The following is an 18,268-nucleotide window of genomic DNA, read 5'->3' as shown; positions in this document are numbered from 1 at the left end:
AGGATCAAGACCTGAAGATAAATTTATGGGTAACTTAAAATTGAGAAAATTTCATTCATAAATATTTCCCTGTGAGAGCTGATCACCATCACTTAGACTGAGATGTCAGCGGCGCCCAAGCAAAATCCGAGCGCTGCTATTACAGTGCGGGGGCCCAAGAATACTTCTGATGAAGTGAATGACAATTTCATTATTTCTCTATTATAAGTTTAAAACTTGAGTAGAGAGGCCCTTTTTGAAAACAGCATTTGCGTTGTCCGGTTTCGATGAAAGGACTCTCTTTGTTCAGACTTCACAAACCTTGCATGACACCCGTTTCCACATAGATTCACAGAATCTCTAACATGCCAAGTAAATGTGCTTTACTGTAATATGGAAAATATTACTAAAAACTGCCTAGGATGTGGTTGAGTATCACAGTTTGTACTTCGTCATTGCTTGTTGGTTGGGGAAGCCACAGATTCCGAGGAAACTCTAGACAAGCCTTTCCCCGAGAAGGTCTACTTCAAAACCGCTAGGGGCTTGCTATGGCAGACCACTGAGTCTGTCCTTGGGGGTTTCTGATTCTGTAGGTGTGGGGTGGGGACCACATATTCTTTTCTGATAAGAAGCAGATGTTGCAATTCCTTATTAGAACCACTGCTCTGTCCTGCCTAGCTTCCACTCGACCAGCCTCCGGTGCTCCCCGCTGCTCACAGAGGCTCAGCAACCCCGAGTCATTTCATAAAGGATTTGTCTTGGCACCCACCTTGTCAGGAAAACAGCTTCTTTTCTACAGTAGGAAAAATCGGGGCCAACTTGCATGGATAGCTTCATGTTCGTTTCTTTCTCTAGTCTAGCTACCTTCTCTCTTCCATGGTAGGTCTCAACCACTCTTGGACTCTAGTAGAGCCTTCTGCGGTCTCTCACGGGACCCAATACTATCCACTCTTGCCAAGACATTTATCATCAGCTTTCTTCTCTCCCAACTGTTCAACATTTTTCTCTTGGCCAGTTTCTTCTCCAAACCATGTAAGCAGACCCAAGAGTCTTTAACTTTAAAAAAAAAAAAAAAAAAACCTATTCCTTGCCCCTAAATAAGTTTCTAGTCACCCTGCTTCTTCTGGGCAAGCAGTTCTTGGAGAGAATAAGGATTTTCTTTATCTACTTCTTCCGTTTTAAGTTAGAATAACCAAGTTTCTCTTCCTAGCTTCATAAAAATTTATTTTGCCAGAGGCCATCTTGAACTGGCTAAGTCCAGTTCACATGAACATGTTAGTATCATTAATATGACTCTTGGAAACGATTCTCCTGCATCAGGAAACTACTGCTTTTCTCAGTGGGCTTTTTTTCTTTGGTTTTGGTTTTGGTTTTTTGAGACAAGTTTCTCTGAATCGCCTTCGGTGTCCAAAAAACTCATTCTGTAGACCAGGTTAGCCATGAATGCACAGAGAACCCCTGCCTCTGCCTCCTGAGTGCTGGGATTAGTGTTAAAAGCATGCACCACCACTGCTCGGCTTCTCAGTGTTCTTTAAGACAATCTGCCTCACCCATCACAAATGTCGAGGACCCAACTTTTGACTTTCATTGTTCTAGAAACTCCCTTGACCATTTCATTGTTTTCTTTGGCTTCTGCTGTGTCCACATGGATCCTATTAGAACATTTTTTTAGACCGAATATAGGGATGGTAAAAAAAATCATACCTGAGTGATGTGTGTAAAATAATGAATCATGTAAGCATCAGGTTCCTAAAGCTACGTATCCATTGCTGTAGTTTGAGAATCTCACCATTAGATTAGATTTTAAATACTAGGCTCCTGGTAAGTGGTGCTATTTGGGTAGGTGTAGGAGGTGTGGCCTTACTGGAGGAAGTATGTCACCGGAAATAGACTTGGAGAATTTAAAGACTCCAACCATTTCTAGTTCATTCTCTTTGCTTCATGCTTGTGGTTCATGGGGTGAGCCCTCAGCTCCCTGCTTCTGCTACCATGACTTAACTATGCCATCGCGGACTCTAGTTCTCTGGAACGATAAGCCCAAATAAACTCTCTCATCTTTGTTACCTCGGCCACGATTTTCTCTCACAACCAGAAAAATCATTTAATCTTGTAGCTTTAGACTTTAGTTTAGACCTTGCTCTAAGTGTTACCTCCACCATTCATTCTGTTTGGTTATTCCAGTTGGTTATTGGTTAGAGCCATTTGGGATTTTGTGCAGTTACCTGAAAACATGGCACATCTAAAACTGTCACTCCTAGTCTTCCTTGTCTTGATAAATGGTACCACTACCCATTTGGTAATCGAAGAAATCTTGAAATCATCTGTGAGTTCTCTGGTTGAATTGAGATTTTGTGTGTGTGTGTGTGTGTGATGTGTCTGTGATGTATAGGATGTTCAAATGTGTGCGTAGGTCAGAAGATAACCTTGAGTGTGCACCCTTGCTTTCTACTTTGTTTCAAATAGGTTCTCAATTCTTTTCTTTTCTTTTGTAGTTGCATATGGCATGCTAGGTGGCCCTTGAGCTTCAAGGGATTATTTGGTCTCCATTTCCCATTTCACCATGAGAACATGGGGATTATAGGCATGCACTACCATGCCTGATTTTCTACGTGATATCTAGGAATTCCTTAAAGTTATGTGGCAAGTGCTTTCCCCAAAGTCCTGATCTTCACATATTACCAGTCAGGAATCAAATCCTAGAAAGTTTCCCCTCCTTCCTATTTCTGCTGTTATTTTGTTTCCTACTTCACTGACTTAGCACTTCCCTATTTTATGTCTTTACTGAACTATTAGCTTCTTCCAATTTTTCTCCCAACTTGTCTTGCACATGACTTCCATCTTTCTAATCATGACATCACCTTAAAAACAATTCCAACACTCCCAGTTTCTAACTTCATAAAGCCTACATTCCCGACCGTGAGGCCCAAGATCCTGACAAATGTCTTTGCAAACTCTGTGGTCCATCATGCTGAGCTTGTGATTCCCTTTAATAAATCATACCTTTCCTAACGCTGTCCCATCTGCTTAAATCATCTTTTCCTAGTTTGTTCACCCTTGATTTACTTTCAAGACTGAGTTTTGAGTCATCTTCTCTGCAGTAATAATGACAAATATGAAAACCACCATTTATTAAGTGTCAGCAATGTGTGAGGCTCTTTGCATTCATCCCCATGCGATACCGACATTATTGTAAAAGTTTATGCCGCTGTGCGCAGTTGAGGAATGAAACTGGTGAGACGCGGAGTGCCTGCCTGCCTTGACATCTTTTTCTGCTCCACCCCACAGTCACTGCTCTCTCTCCATGACTGCTCCCTGATTTTCTATCTTCTACAGTTTGTACACAGAAACGGAAATACTTAATATTAGAGTTGACAGTTGTAAAGGAAATGAACTGCAAATTATTCAGAAAAATACAAGCAGCGGGTGGCCAGGTAGCCTCAAAGACCAGAGTTGCTAGAAACTCAGTTGTTGTTGTTTTAAGAGATAACCAAAACACTCAGAATTAGCAGTGCATAAGTGCTTAGGACTGTGTGGGTAGAGGTTCGAGCAGAATGGTGAAAGGGGCTTGGTACCAATACATACTCATGCAATGGGAGGGCTGCTCAGAACAGAATTCACATGGAGCTGTGTCTCTATAATGAAAAACCCCTTCCATCATCTCCAAACATTAGTCAGTTTGCTCTGCCTATATAGAACTCTATGGAAACACATAAGGGTGAAATCTAGGAATAGGGTTGTGGTCATGTCTGAGTGGTTGTTTGTGAAGTGAGGACACACTTAGCAGTTGATCCATAAACTGCACAAATGCAGTATCAAGTGGAGTCCAGCGTCATAGGGGAGAACATTGGCTCCAAAGAAAGATGAAGAACTGTTGGGTTGGGCGTAGGGCTTACAGATGAGATGGATCTTGACCTACAGGCCAAAGTTCAAGGAGAACTCAGCTGACAATATATATTGTTTCAATGCCTTTGACTTTTCTAATTCCAGTAGCGACAGGCAGGATCTCTGTTGCAAATCTTTCTCTAGCGCTAAGAATGCTTTGTGTGACTACTGGAACCTCAATACACATTTGTCTCATTAACGCAGGGCCTGGTGGTGTATGCTCACAACCCAGACGCTGGGGACTGATTGAGGCAGAAGGATCATGAGTACCAGGCTAGTTTGGAGGCCAAGCTAGGAGGACCATGAATTTGAAGTTAACATGAACCACACAGTACAGTGCTATCTAGAGAAAAAGAAAAAACAAAACAAAACAAAACAGAACAACAACAACAAAAAAACCCTGTCAAGTGGACATACATTTACTGTATTAGCAGAAACAAACCCTGGTACTTGAGATAAAGTTTCTCTTTATAGTCCCATGTCTAATGCATGACAAGATAAAAGTTATAAAATTTTATTGATAGCTCATTAAAAGCTGGAATATAAAAATCACCGCATATTACAGAGTATTTTCAATTGGTCAGGACTTTTCCGTTTAAATCCTGATAACAACACTGCTTTGCAAATGTTCTTTTCCTGATGTATAGAGGATGATGCTTGCTTTCAGAAAGACTGAGTACCACTACCAGGTTCCTGTGGCCAATATGTGGCACCAGAGCCCATCTGTTTTGTACTATATCTGACTGAGTTAATGAGGTTGTTTAAAAAAGATACTAGAAAAAGAAAAAAAGAACATATATATCTCTATATCTGTAGGATGCTAGAAATTAAGCCTGTTTGTACATTCTTTGATCATTATTTAACAATTGATTTGAGCATTAGTCAAAATATGTTTATTACAACCAGCTTTGGGGTGTGAAATAGGAAGGGCAGGTTGCATAAGCCACACACATGGCACCAATTAATTTTTGGCTCCATTTTCACATGTAATAGAAAGGGAAATCAGTTATTAGTAATTCAACAAAATGCATCCAATTTTATATCTATATATTTTGGCTAAAATACATTTCAGAACTGGGTGTTCTATATATTGGTCTCAACTTGATAACTTGAATTCTCTATCTTGTTTTCAAGTACTAATGCCCCCCAATATTTTACTTTGGTTTTGTTCTTTTCTTATTTTAAATAAAAAGAGTCTTCAATTTCCTCATATTTCCTTAAAAACACAGTGAAATACACTTGTGTTGCTCACTTTGACTCTGCAGTGTCTTCTGGAGACTCCTGTTGAAGGCTTAGCTGTGGGCTCAGGGGCTTTGGGGAAGTGATTTTATTGGGCAGATTCTTACCTTATTGGCAGTTCAATCTGCTGACAAATTCATAATTTGATAGCATGACTGGGAGGTAGTGGGAACTAGAAGATGGGGCCTAGTCAGAGAAAGGAGGTTCCTGGAGGTATGTTACTGGCGGCCTCCAGTTTGCCTTGAGGTGGGCAGCTTTCCTGAGCTAGACCCTTCCGCAGCAATATTTCTGTCTTTCTACAATCTTGGTAAGACTTATGCAGCCAGTTGACAATTGACTGCATATTCTGGGACACAGTGACCAAAATATCTGCAGAATATCTCCTTAAGGGAGGAAAACTTTCAGTGAAAGAGGGATTTCAGCCTGCCACAGCGGGAAGGACACAGAGGCGTGGTGGGGATCCTTTCTGGGGAGCAGTGGATTTGAGGCTAGAACCATTCACAGGCTGAGAACGCAGTCCAGAACCAGGACAGGTACAAACCCTTAGTGGTCCATTTCTAGGCAGGCACCACCTCCAAAAGCTTCCATAGACTTAGAGCTTTTAAAATAAAAGCTTGTATATCTGTGGGTTCAAAGCCAGCCTGGTCTAAAAGAGCTAGTTCTAGGACAGTGTAGGACTGTTACACAGAGAAATCCTGTCTCAAAAAAGCAAACATAAATAAATAAAAATAAAATAAAATAATAAAAGCGTCTTTGGCCATTTAATGCAATCATCACAAAGAAGGGAGGGGGCCTCGGAATGCACGCTTTGTACTAGTGAGTTTGTCTGAAGATGATCATGCCAGAGACGTGTGGAAGTTGACACTAGCAAGCTTCATTTTTCTTCAACGACACCAAGAGATGGGGCAGTCATGGTGGTACAGGGAACACGCCTTTAATCCCTGTGCTAGGGAGGCAGAGACAGGCAGATCTCTGAGTTCGAGGTCAGCCTGGTCAACAGAGAATTCCAGGTTCCAGGACAGCCAGGGTGCTCTGTTACACAGAGAAATCCAGTCTCAAAAAACCAAAGTGGGGGAGGGGAGGTGTTTTGTTTGTTATAGGGGTGACGTGACTTTACTTGGTCTCCTGCTCTATTTCCCCTGGTGGTCTCCAAAGCTTTAATTTCAGCAAGAGTTTGTTGTTTTAGTTTTGTTACTTTATAAACTGAGGACATGGCCTCTACAAGGTATGGTTTGAGGGGAAGGGTTTTCTTGTAGATATGATGGAGAGTACAGTCAGAGGCATCTGGAAAAGTCTAGAACAGGGAGGAAGCAGCAGACTGAACATGGCCATGGGAGGAGAGATGTGGAGAGCAAGAGAGGAAGACAAGGAAGTGCTTGCAAGGGAGATCAAGAGGGAGGGGTGCAAGAGAGCACAAGGCTGAAACAGCAGGGTTATATGGGATGGGAAGGGGGGCAGGAGCTGGAGAAGTTTAGGGTAGGGGCTGGGGGAGAAGAGCTGAGAAGAGCCCCAGGGAGCTGTGGCAGAGGGAGCCTGGAGGCCAACCTGCACTTTGGTAACCTGATGGGCACCATGAATCTATCCTGATTTTTTTTTTTTTTTTGGACCTGACAGTTATAATTTGTTTATAAGTCAAATCTGGTCTTTATCTTTGGAGGCGAAATGCCTGTGCAATGACATCTTAATTAAAGAGATTCACCTGCAATTTTATTTCTTTGGATACTCTGTCTCCTGTTTTCACAGCAGTTTTTTTTTTCTTGTTTGTTTTTAAAGAAAGGTCTGATGTAGCTCAGCAGGGTCTTAAAATCACTATGTAATCAAGACTGACCTTGACTTTTCCAATTCTGTGCCCAGCCCTATCTCTTATTTTCTTGGCCACATACTAAAATCTGTCTTTTCACCTACCGCATATAACCGAATCTTACTTTTTAAAAGAAGTAATGACAATTTTGGCTACTTTCCCATACACTGGTACACTCTGCCTAGGATGAGTAAGCCTGGATTTACACTTACTTCATGCTGAGTCTCCACATCCTAAATAGACTTTTGCAAGTGTATTTGACGAAGAGTGAAGTGTCTGGCAATTAGACCCAAGACGACTGCAATCCACAGAGGAGATAATTAAATGAATGGCTCTGTTAAAGACGCTAAGCAAACAGGATCACTTCAGAACACATACATTCCTAAGCAAGACGTTAACGGAAGCAGCAGTGCTTGAAAAGCCCTGGAAAAGGTGAATCACTGGACACTTAGTAATATTTGAAGTGGTAGGATTTGAGTGTGGATAATGTTTGCTTTCTTAAACGGCTGAAAAAAAAAACTGCTAAAAATATAAACAACAGTTCACAAGCGCCATGAAAGTCAGGAGACCCCACTGTCTTGATGCTTTAAAGAATTGCTTCTGCGACCAGCAACCGCGAGAGGAGGTCACATATACAATTCAATACAGGTGGTGCAAGAGGAAAAATGACCACGGCTTGTTTATACAGCCTCCCAGATATCGGAAGCTATCAACAACAAAAGCGTACTCTTTAAGTAATTAAAGAACTGGGGGAAACTTTGCAGATGGGCTGTCATAGGCGGGGTGAATGAAGCTGGTGTTTCAAGGTTCCGGAACCTAGGGTCCACACACAGCGCTTCTCCAAGGTGCAGGTCTTTCCGAACTCTCTGTCCCTTTCGAAACAGGATAAGATTCTAATCACCCCGACCCCTGAAGAGAAGCTTGCACGGACAAACTTCAGTGTAGACACCGACTCCTTAAAAAATCCTAGATCCACAGTCTCACTCCGGCAGGCTGCAGAGTGTGTCTGCACCCGGTATACCCGGTTCCTCTGCCCGACCGGCACAGCAACTCCAGCTCTGAGGCCGCCGCTCCCTCCGCCTTGGCGGGAGCACGACGCCCCGCCCCCGGAGTGTGGCGGAAGTAGCGGGAGCGGCGCGCGCCACCTCGTCGGCTGCGCATGCGCTCTCGCCGCGTGGGTTGGCGCGTCCGTCTAGTTACCTCAGTCTCCGCCACCCCCGCCCCTCATAGTGGCGCTCTCGCCATCTTGCACCCCCTCCAGCCTAGCCCAGTCACCTTTTCCCTTTCCACAGTTTCTGTCCCCCCTATTCCCCGCCCCCTGCCCATCGTGTCCCGGGGCCGCCGCCGCCGCAGACACCGCGTCATCTCTGTCCCCTCTCATTCTCCACGCGGGACGCGCAGACGTGCTTCCACGTGTCCTTAAGCAGAGGTTGTGGGGCGCGTGGGGGCGGCGGGGAGTGGGGCGAGGTCATGGGAACGCCAGGGACGTGGCAGCCAGAGGTCAGGCCCAGGGCTGCGGGCCCAGCCGGGTGCAGGCCGCCGAGTGTGGGGTGAGCCATGGCTCCTCCCCGTCGTCGGTGGGCGTGGGGCGAGGGGAGCCCTGGGCTGGGCGGAGAGGCACCTTTCGCGTGTCACCCAGGTTGTGCTGGGGTGGGGAGACCTTCAAAAAGGAAAGCTCTGCTTCGTGGAAGTTAGGTAGCATTAGTGGAAGTTCAGCGTGCCAGGAGAGACCCAGAGGACACAGAGATGTTGCTGTCACCGCCCGCCTCTGGGACCCCTGGGGAAATCATTTAGGTCGTATTGTGGGGTGTAGATGGGGATCACCATAGCCTAGCTCCAAACTCAGGTTTACGAGAGAATATTTGTGTACTTAAAGCTTACATCAACGCCAGCAGAGTTCTCTGCTGTGATTAATTACTTATGAGTTTCATGTTAAGAAATTGTCGCCTTGCCTTCCCTTAGGAAAGTCAGGACAGTTGGTGTGACAAATGAGAGTGGAGGGATAGTAAATATATTTGACGTTCAGACAGGATCCCGGAAGCAGTGTCGTTATTGTATACCCGGATAAATTAGCATCATGTCCCTGGAGTTTAGTGGGAACTCAGAAAGAATTGACATGTTTATCTGGGAGACACCTGGGGCTCCCAGATCACCGTTAAAAGATTGCTTGAAAGAACTGGTAGGATTTCTGTGTGTTCCAGAGAGACAGAATTTGACTACTAGAGGGTTTCTTGATAATACTTGATGAAACCAGAACATAATGGGTTATGCTGTTGTGAGTTGTGGCCCCTCAAATCCCCTCACCCACCCTGGGGGCCTTTAAGTACAGTAGGTCTACCCTGAGGGGTGCGCTGCCTAGGGGAACTTTCTGCCACACTGAAAATGCTATACACTGTGGACTTCCAGCATGGTAGCCATCAGGTGCAGGTGGCTCTTGAGTAATGGAAACGTGGCAGGTGCCACTGATGAGTAGCAAATTAATTACAATTTAAGTGGCCACCCACGCGCACGGTGGTTGTTGCATGGGATCGCACAGGTCTGCAAAGTTGAGAGCTGTTGCGGTCTTTGACTTGGTGGAGTTTTAAGTCAGCTCAGCTTTTGGAATATTTATGCTGTAAGGATTCATAATTATGTCCAAATATTGCCTTTCATTCAAAGCGTGGGCCTGCTAGTATTTATTTACAGCTTGGCAAATTAAAGCAAAACACTCCTTTGACTCCTTGGTTCGAAAGCTAGCGCCAGATTTAGCTGGAAAGAGAACACTAGCTGGAGTTTTCTTTAATCAGCGCTGGCTTCCACTGTCTTTTATCACTGAGTTAGTTCTTCGTGAAAGCTTGCAACTCTTTATTGCTGCCGTTTGTTTTTTTTCCTACCATCTTTGAAAGCTGGTGCTTCCCCTTTTAACCTTTTGTATAATAAGACAGTTTAATAAATTGTAGTGGCAATCTTTGAGCAATTTTAGAAGTCATTTTAGTATCCATATTCAAACTTCTGAAGAGAAAAGTGAAATTTGGTGATCAATGTGTCGTGAGATTACTTTCTTTGAAATATGCCTAACTATTTTATTTATTTGTAAATCTTGAAAATAAAAAACCTCTCCTTTCTCCCCTTTTCTCCCCGCTCCCTTCCTTCTTCCTCCTCCCTCCTCCCTCTTTCTTCCTTTTTTTGTACTGGGGATTGAACCCTGGCCCTCCCACTTACTAAGTGGTGGCTCTGCCACTAGGCTATACACCCAGTCCTTGAAAATAAACCCCGAGAAACAAAAACAAAACGAAACTGTCACTGTGTCACGGTAGCTGTACACCCTGAACTCCAGCCTGATATTTGTAAAGCGTTGCCCGTGGCCTCAAGGCTGGAGATAATCCTTGGTTCTGGAATGACAGTTTAAAGCCCCTGTGTTACGTCATCTGCAGAGACTAGTTCATGACTTGCAAGTCAGACTGAGCTGGCCTCGAGTGGACAGACTATCTTAAGTTTTCTGGGACAGTCACGTCCCAGCATGCTTCCTACCAGAACCTTTCGTACTGTCAGAAACATCCAGTTTGGACTGTGCTAACGTGACCACACTTTTTAAGCGTGTCAGAACTCTTAGTCTTGGAAGGATTAGCAATTTTGCAGTCTCCAAAATACACTTGCTGAAAACAGTGACAAAGTCCATGCTGTTTCACTCATAGATGTTTGGAATAAGGCCAGAGAGTGACTTGGTCCCCTTTGGTGTAAAGGGCTACAAATGTGCCGGTACCAGTAAAAATAGTAAGATTGAGTCGTCCTGTTTTCCTGTTGAGAACGGGTGTTTTCGTGAGGTCAGAGAGTAAATCAATCAGAAACCTGCTTTTCATGTATTAGAATGTCAATGATTTTGCTTGTAGTTCACTTACATTATGAGAAGGGATTCGGCCATTGCATTACTGTGTTAACTGAATTCATGTTAAGTGAAGTGGATGAGCTGTTCTGGTTACTATTTTAAATGTTGATGGCAATGCCACTGAGCCTTGTGTGTCTTCTGTAGTCCCACTAGTTTAGCCTTGAACAGACTGTCACACTCACGAGCTGCCCTCTTTGAGCTTGCTTAATATTAAAACCCTGACGTGTCTGTAAAGCGCTGTGCCTTTGCATGTTTCCCGTGACGCTTTCTGTGCACCCTTGCTTAGCCATTATCTCAGAACCCTGGGAGGGAAGTGTGTAAGTTTCCACTCTAGAGGAACTGAGGGAGAAAGGTGGCCTGAGTGGCCCAAGGTCACATGATAAGCCTCAGAGCCTGTGTTTGAACTCCAGAGCTCAGCGCTTTCCTGCTACACTGCGTAAGCATAGGCAGATAGATAGTTCACAACCAAGTTCACTCTGACCAATTCCTTGTGAAGGTCTTGTGAGTTAATTATGATCCACTTTTATTTGTGTGTTCCTCGTTGTATACAAGAAAGGATTCTGGGCCAGGAGTCAGGGGGACTTCAGTTTTAGTCCAAGCTTGTGTCACTAAAAAGTGGTGTGTCCTTGGGTAGTTCAAGAAACCCCTCTGGGCTGCAGTTTCCTCACCTGAAAAATGAGGGATTTGGTTTGAAGTCTGCTCACTTCTCGGCCCCTCCCACTGGTTTACACGGTCTAGTTGGCCTACAGTCTCCTTTAAACGAAGACTCTCTGGACATAGCATTTAATTTACTAGACTCTCAGATAACTAATGGCAATGTCAGCCCCTGACCGCAATGATTGTAGTAGCTCTGATAGTTTCATATTACTTTAGAGTATCTGGAGATAGGCATCTTTTACAAATGAAAAATCTAGGCATTTTTAAAATTGATAATTTTTTGTTAAGATATATGCCTCCATAGATCAGGTTATCAGCTACTTGAGACCAGAGCCTCCCCCCTTTTTTTTCTTTTTAAAAAGATTTATTTTAATTCTCTATGTACACACACATCTGTGTGGGTACCAACAGAGAGAGGCCAGAGGCGTTGGGTTCTCCCGGGACTAGAGTTACAGCATCTTTGAACCTTTGATGTGGGCTCTGGGAACCAAACTTGGGTCCCCTGAAGAGTCGTGTGTTCTTTTAACTACTGAGTCAGCTCTTTGGCTTAAAGCCTTACATTTAAAAAGAAAAAAATAATTAGGTCTGAGACATTTAGCCAGTATTTTTAGATTCCTCATCAGTAGTGGGAAAGTACTGGCCTGGTAGGGTGATTGTGGAAAAAAACAAAAAAACAAAACAACAAAAAATCAGAGTTACTGCAGTAAAAGACCAAGTAAAGCCCAAGTCCATTAATTCTTCATATACATGAATTAAATCGCCATTAGCCACACAGGCTGTATTGTAACCATATCATTAAATTACCATTGGTGAATTGTATATGCTCAATATTAGATGACAATAGATTTCTTATAAGGATGACTATTTATAAAACATGATTTTAGGCTAGAAGAGAATTGTAATGTTTAAAAATATCTACTCTTTTAAAAAAATCCTTGTTTTCTGCTATATGACTTACTATTATGATTGTTAAGTGATGGCTAGATTTCCCACATACTTAAAGAAAAACCCATAAAGTCATTGAATTTTCTGTAAAAACAGTATTGTCAAAAAGGGAGTTTGCTATGGGATTTGCCAGTATGGATGCTGTGTGTTTTTGGCTGTGTTGTTAGATGTAGTCTACAGTACATTTTTATGTATACTTTTAGTAAAGAATAATTTTTTAGAACAAAATTTGAAAAAAACCAATAATGTGCATTAAAGCACATGGAATAGAATTTAGGCAAATATGAACCTAGGGAAAAAATATAGTAAGATTCTCCCATGTTTGTGTGGCAGAGAGCAATGATGTCTGTAAGTTAACTTATCATTAGGTAACAAGGAAATGAAAATGTTTTATTTTGTGTGTGTGTGTGTATATGTGCGCGCACGCGTCTGTGTGTATTGTATTGCATTGCTGTTTATTGAGCCTCGTGACTTATGCATTTAAGGCAAGAATTCTGTTGCTGAGTGACAGTCCTTTCCATTTTATAAAATTTTTTATTTTCAATTCAAGTATATTTTTGAGTCCTTATTGCATTGTGGGTTTATTGTTTTGTATTTTTTTTTCTGAGACAATTTTTCACTTTGTAACAGAGCCCTAACTGTCCTGAATCTCACTTTGTAGACCAGACGGGCCTTGAACTCACAGAGATCCGCCTGCCTCTGCCTCCTGAGGGCTGGGATTAAAGGCGTGCGCCACCACACCTGCTTCATTGTATTCTTTATAATACCTTTGTGAGAGAGGCAGAAATCATTCCTGAAAGATGGAGGAAGTGAACCTGAGACCTCAGTTGATTCTTATAGTATAGGTTCTGGTGTATTGGTTAGTTAGTCCTTCAAAGAGCCCATTTCCAGCCAGGTGTGATGATACAGTTCTTTAATCTCTTTACTCAAGAGACTGAGGCAGCAAGATTGCACGTTTGAGTCTAGCCTGAGCTACCTAGGAATTTCCTCTTCCTTCCTTCCTTCCTTCCTTCCTTCCTTCCTTCCTTCCTTCCTTCCTTCCTTCCTTCCTTCCTTCCTTCCTTCCTTTTTCTTTTTTGGTTTTTCGAGACAGGGTTTCTCTGTAGCTTTTGGAACCTGTCCTGGAACTAGCTCTTGTAGACCAGGCTGGCCTCAAACTCACAGAGATCCACTTGCCTCTGCCTCCTGAGTGCTGGAATTAAAGATGAGCGCCACCACTGCCCAGGAATGTCAGGGCCAGCCTGTGACATAACACAAGGCATTGTACCAAACCAATGCAAGCCAGACCAAACCAACGAAACTCCCCTCGCCATGGCATTACCTTATAAGACTTGACTCTGTCAGCCTGTACCAGTCCCTTCTTTCTGAATCTCTCACAAAGCTTTGTGGGTGCTCCTCCCCAAGTGTCTGATCGTTGTCTAATACATTCTTAACTGGAATTGTGTGGACTTTTGTTTGTTTGCTTCTGTTGGTCTCATTTCCAGGCCTCCTCCTCTTTTTATTAAATAATAGCATAGTTGTGTTGTTAGTTTCTGAGGTCAAGCTTCTGTCACCTTTGCTCTTCTTACATTGCTACTCCACCTGCAAGTTAACTCGACATTTGTATTATGTTCTTATTTTCACTTGTTCCAGAAATCAAAGGCACTGACATCTCTTGTCTATACAACTTAAGTAGCTTCTGCTTTCCTGGGTCATTCTGCAGCTATCCTTAAAAAATTCCGTGTTCAAAGTTCTCCAATAGCTTAGTATTTTCCTTCAGTAAAAATTAACCCCTGTTGGCCTTCAAGGCTTTCTAGTATTGCCTCCTCCTTATGACACAGATCTCCCTTTCTGTTGCTTGCATTTTCTGTTCACTGCACTCTGCCCACAGTGGTCTCAGGGGAAGGTTCTTGAACACTGCCTCTTGCATTTTGTTCAGATCATATATTGTCACCCTGTAGTTGAAATTCATTTGTTTACTTTGCTTTTTATAGCACTACAAATTGTTTTTGTCTGAGTGTTACTCCTTACCCTATAATGGTTTTTTTGTTGTTGTTGGTTTAGTTATTATTATATCCTGAGGCCATAGAAGACCATTTGGCTTTCAGTCAGTGTCCAGTAATTATGAATGAATAACCAAGTGCTGAACCACCCTCGTTCAGGCTTTTAAAAAGACATTGACAGTGTCTTTATGATAAGAAGGGGAATAGAAGGCATGTCACTTCTTATAGGGGAGAGTGAAGGGAAACCAATCAGTGATGAGTTTCTGTTTCTGTGTCGTTTCAGAGATGCTGGAGGAGGGATTCAGTATGGGACAGAAGTTTGAAATGAAAGTAATGCACATTCACTAAGATAGTATTAACCAGTTGTGGTGGTTGATCTTCATTGTCAGTGGGGCTGGACTTAGAATCATCTAGAAGACATATGGGAATGTTGCTGAGGGTGTTTCCAAAGAACTTTAACTGAGGGAAGACCCATCTGAATGTGGGTAGCACAGCCTATAGAATCGGGTCCCAAACTTAATTCAAAACCAAAAAGAACACATGAACCCCAGTGTTCATCTGTGTCTGCTTCCTGATAGTAGATCAGTGTGACTAGCTACTATCACCATTATGCCTGACTGTGTCCTCTCTAACTGTGAGACAAAATAAATCCTTTCTTTAGTTGCTTTCATCAGACATTTGCCATAGCATTGAGAAAGAAAGAAATACAGAAATAGAGAAAATTGGTTTTTGCTGTGACGATCTGACCATATTACTTGTAGGCCTTTGGAACTCTTTTGTAAAAGGAATTTGGAAGAATTTGGACCTGTGGGCTAGAGAAGCCCTAGAGTGTCATAAGCCATAGACATCCGACCTTTTGACATTGTGGTATGATGCCATCTATAAACCAGCTGGGCTGCATTCGTAGCTTTGCTGGGCTGCCTGTAGTTTGCAGACTGAAGGTTGGATGTGACTGCTGTGAGCAGAACTTAAAGGGTGCGGTATGGGCGGCTGGAATGCTGAAATGAAAGAAACTAATCCTGGCTCATGGGATTTCAAATGGGAAAGCGGACTCTAGCAGGACCTGGCTAGAGGCTGTCCGTGCTGTATTCTGGAAAAGAATGGCTATGTTTTGCCCATGGCTAGAAGACTTGTGTTACTATTCTATGTGCTATAGACATTTTATAGATACTTTTACACTTTTTGAGTTTTTGCGTTTGTAGTGATTGATCTTTTGGTATTTTTCATATCAGTATAAATTTGGATTATGATGGAGCTTGATTTTTTTTTAAACACTAAACCAAAATGGAGCACGTAATAATGTTGAATTACCTCTATTTTTTCCTGCTTTTGGGGTTTTATAAAACTATTCTAATTAAAAAAATTATTTATATTAGATGTCTAGGTTATGAAATATTAAGATGAGACTCTGTGGATGTTTGAATAAGCACATGGATCTGACTTAATGTTCCCCACCAGTAATAAAGCAGAACTAGTCGTTTCATTATGTTTCTTAATTGCTGGTTGGTTGATAGACTTATAGCCCGGATTTTGATATTACTTCTAGTATAGAGAAACTAATAATAAGTCTCAGTTCTTTGAGGTCTATGATGAAATATTGTTCATGGGATGTTTTCTTTGGTCATGTTGTCAACAGAATATGTTCTTTAATGGATACCCAGTAAAATATTCACTGCATTTTGTGATAACTATCTTTACCCTTTACTACAATCGGAACTTTTTGTGTTTGGCAGTTTCTAATGAAAGGAAGTTTGTGTGCATATATACATACATACACATGTATGTTTAGATGAAATCAACAAATTTTGATTTTCCAGAATGGAAAAATGGTTTAGTGATCAGGTTAACGCAGTATTAATCAGAAATGAACTTTTTCCTGGGGTTCACATTTAAGCTGGCATGTTGAAATGATCTGGGACTCAATCTGCACATCTGAATTCATTTTGTAAAATATGGCAAGCAGCTGCATCCCTGTGGAAGCTGAAACAACTGCAGGACATTAACCCATTGAGAAGATTACAGTAGGGTTTCAGTTCCATGTTAACTGTATTTATTAGTGAAAATTGACTTGAGTGCTTCTGCTTTTAACAGACTTTTTTATGTCTAGAAGAAAGGAAATAAAACATTGGAATGATAGGACTTTGATGTGTAAAGAAGTTAATGTCTAAAGAAGTAATTATCTAAATCAAACAAAATGTGGGTACAGGAAAGAATTATTTTGGAGTCTAATGAGCTATCAGCTCATCATGTCAAGAAAAATGTTCTTCACCTGTTTGATTTAGAAATTAAGTAACTTGTCTGTGGAAGACTGGTTGTGGTTGTAATAAATTTGGATTGGAACCCTTTACCTCTTACCAATAAATACACTTGATAGGAACCATTTCTAGTGGGAGACGACTGAAAGAAAGCTGGGCATCAGACCTAGGGCTTGGCCCTTCGTATAAATTTGCTCTATGAAATCTGTCCTCTTTAGAAAGTTAAAGCAGGTTGACTGGGTTTGAACTGAAGAAAGGGACAGATTGCTTCAGCGGTGCCTCACTTACTTTAGGCTATAAACCCCACACAGTGCTGTGTGTATCAAATCTGAAACTGCTCAACTCCAGGCCTGATTTGGGAGGTTGGGGTTAATACACAATCCTTGAGGTTAGTATTTCTGCAGGCCTTGTGTTTGAAGCACTAAAAACACTGGGTGTGTGGGGTATGTGTGAATGGTTCTTGACAAAGGGAGGCCGTGTGTTCTCTTTCTGATGGTCTGGTTGTAGAAATCTGTAGTTCTTGTTTTCTCCTAGTCATAGACTGGTGAGGTAATTATTTTTTTTTTAACCCAAGTTTCAAGCTGGAGTTTGGCACGCACCTGAAATCCCAGCACATGGGAGGTGGAGGCAGGGAGTCTACATAACAAGTTCATTGCCAACTTGGAATAATGAGGGTATCTCAGAACCGAAACAGACCAAGGCAATGTGGGTAGTTTCTTTCATTACTTTGTTTATAGAAAAATAGTAATCATTTCAAAAGTTATTGTGAAAAACAGAGTAAATTTAGGCTTAAAGGAAAGTGATAACTTTTCTTAGCATTAGATTTTTTTTTTTTTAATGTATTTGGGCATTAGTTTCGGTTTGAGTGAAATGTTTTTGTCTTTTAGAGTATTCATTATGTGTGCCTTTGTTAGTTCTTCAGACATCATCACATTTAAGTATCTCTACACATTTATTATGACATAACTAAGGTGTTGTTCATCTTAGAGCCCCGTGCCGTGTGGCCTTTTCAAAAGCTGCTCATCTTGGACACTTGGGTTTTTTCTAGCTTAGCCTCATGGACCCTGTCCTTGAGGAGTGCCCCTGGTCTAGATCCCCTTGGTGATTTTTATCATTTTCCACACATTTGGTCAGATTAAAAGGGCATGTTATGAAAATGAATTTGACAGCCATATGGAGCGTGAGCTGAGCGTGAGAGAGATAGGAGTTAGTAGAGAGCTGTAGTGTAGAGAAAGGGACAGAAGAGGACCTTGTCTTCCTGTACATCGTGGGTATAGGGAGGGTGAAAGATAGGAGATTTTTAAAGTTAGGTACTCTAAATTGATATAAAAGCTTTTGTCAGATCAAGATGGGGTATTTTAAATATCTTTATTTTTAATAGCTAACATTTATTGTGTACTTACTGTATCAAGATTGTTCCAAATTGTTTTCTGTATGAGTTCATCTAATTGTCACAATAATCTTTAAAAAGCAGGGCTATTATTCACATTTTATAGACGAGATAATGGAAGCAGAGAAAAGTAAAGTAACTTCTGTAAAGTCTTAACAAAGTAACAGAGCTGGGGATTGAACCCAGACAGTCTGTGTCTGAAGCCAAACGTTGAAATCAGATCTTTATGCCCAACTCTAACTTCATCTCACACTTTCCACAGAAATCAGGTGA

General features: G+C 41.9%; 1 protein-coding gene across 3 annotated transcripts in view; it reads left to right on the top strand.

The window, feature by feature from the left end:
- Positions 1-8,122: 8,122 nt before the first annotated feature.
- Supt3h (SPT3 homolog, SAGA and STAGA complex component) overlaps positions 8,123-18,268 on the top strand; it is a 411,458-nt gene continuing 401,312 nt past the window's right edge. For all 3 annotated transcript variants that reach the window (XR_009058766.1, XR_009058765.1, XM_057794694.1), the window contains exon 1: positions 8,123-8,330. The gene's annotated coding sequence lies outside the window, so the exon portion shown is untranslated. The remainder of the gene's footprint in view (positions 8,331-18,268) is intronic.

Source organism: Chionomys nivalis, chromosome 19 (assembly GCF_950005125.1).
Source record: "Chionomys nivalis chromosome 19, mChiNiv1.1, whole genome shotgun sequence".
Classification (NCBI taxonomy): domain Eukaryota; kingdom Metazoa; phylum Chordata; class Mammalia; order Rodentia; family Cricetidae; genus Chionomys; species Chionomys nivalis.
This window is presented reverse-complemented; position numbering and strand designations above follow the sequence as displayed.